Source organism: Heterodontus francisci, unplaced genomic scaffold, assembly GCF_036365525.1.
Source record: "Heterodontus francisci isolate sHetFra1 unplaced genomic scaffold, sHetFra1.hap1 HAP1_SCAFFOLD_286, whole genome shotgun sequence".
Taxonomy (NCBI): domain Eukaryota; kingdom Metazoa; phylum Chordata; class Chondrichthyes; order Heterodontiformes; family Heterodontidae; genus Heterodontus; species Heterodontus francisci.
In genome coordinates, this window is record NW_027141006.1 from 1,482,929 (window position 1) to 1,483,729 (window position 801).

At 48.3% G+C, this 801-nt stretch overlaps 1 non-coding gene across 1 annotated transcript; it reads right to left on the bottom strand.

Annotated features, from left to right (window-relative positions):
- Window positions 1–349: 349 nt before the first annotated feature.
- Window positions 350–432, bottom strand: trnal-uag (transfer RNA leucine (anticodon UAG)). The gene has a single exon. It is a non-coding gene; the product is annotated as a tRNA-Leu (tRNA).
- Window positions 433–801: the final 369 nt, after the last annotated feature.

Here is an 801-nt window from a genome sequence, read left to right on the forward strand (position 1 = left end):
TTTATCCACATTCAACGATGCTCATCCCATTCAGACTTCCTCTCTCCTTAAGTTATCACGTCCAATACTTCACACTCCTCCTCCTTAATAACAATATCTGCATCACCCTCTCATTCGGGAAAACAGTAAAGTATTCATTCAGGATATTGGCAACATCTTCCACCCCGATACAAAGGTTACATTTTTGATCTTTTATGTGCCCTGCTGTTTGCTCAGTTGCCTCTGACTCTCATGTTTTGTTGCAACATCTTTGGGTCCATTGTTACTTTGTTTGTCCATGTTCTTTCCTGCTTTCTCTTTGCTCTTCACCGCTGCTCCCAAACGCCTCAAGTGCAGTCAAAACGCAACTTGTCAGAAGTGGGATTCGAGCCCACGCCTCCAATGGAGACTGCAACCTAAACGCAGCGCCTTGGACCGCTCGGCCATCCTGACTGCCGGCGATGTATTATCAATGCTAAGGAAATTATTCATTCTTTGTGAAAGTATTTGTGAGATTGTGGAAATGTCTGGAAGAGGAAAGACCGGCGGGAAAGCTCGGGCCAAGGCCAAGTCTCGCTCCTCCCGGGCTAGACTGCAGTTCCCGGTGGGCCGTGTTCACAGGCTCCTGAGAAAGGGTAACTATGCTGAGCGTGTGGGTGCCGGAGCCCCGGTCTTTCTGGCTGCTGTGCTCGAGTATCTGATCGCTGAAATCCTCGAGCTGGCCGGCAACGCGGCCCGGGACAACAAGAAGAACCGCTTAAAATAAAAGCAAAATACTGCAGATGCTGGAAATCTGAAACAAAAACAAGAAATGCTGGATTC